The sequence below is a fragment of the Acomys minous genome, assembly GCF_964271855.1.
Source record: "Acomys minous genome assembly, chromosome: 16".
Lineage (NCBI taxonomy): Eukaryota > Metazoa > Chordata > Mammalia > Rodentia > Muridae > Acomys > Acomys minous.
In genome coordinates, this window is record NC_140498.1 from 58,929,305 (window position 1) to 58,930,062 (window position 758).

A 758-nucleotide genomic window follows, 5' to 3' on the forward strand; every position below is an offset into this window, starting at 1 on the left:
CTTTCTCAAACAGTTCTATCCACTGGGGACCAAGTGTTCAAACATAAATCTGTGGGGGACATCCTCATTCAAACCGCACAATGGCCCTTGACATTTTAATAACCAGAAACAAAGACTGTATTTGTAGTGTGATATGCGCTTTCAGGTCCTTCCATCCTGAGCTATATCTGAATGAAACACAAATAAGAAATTCGTTGTCCTAAAAGTTGTGTCAAGAGATGAACCCATAACTGGAGTGTGAATTTCTGTCAGGAGCCATGCTATATTTTCCAAGGGGATGTATCATGCAACACCCAGACTTTAATATACCTTAGAATGAAACTCAGATGATATTGGCTTAATCAACTTTCCTTGATGACTGAGAATTCAGAAATTCATTGGCATGATCAGTGTGTATGCAACATATCATCTATCGTGTGATTCAAAGGAAATTATTAAGTCAATAACAGATATGGAGATTCCTCTTCTTACTCTCATAAAACCATCTACCCTGATTCCAACTAGTTCAATAAATTACAATTTCTAACTATTTCTCTGTAGTTCTATCAATAATATAATGAAAATAGGAACCATTGTGTTACAGTAATTGCTTTGCTTTGCTTTGCTTTGTTTTGTAACAGTGTGAGAAACTATGAAGCCAAGTAGGAAAAAAAGGTGAGGAAGAATCTGGGAGGAGGTGGAGAAAAGGAAGTAAAATGATCAAAATACATTGTATGAAGCTCTCAAAGAATATTTTAAAAACTTTAAAGTTCAAAAAT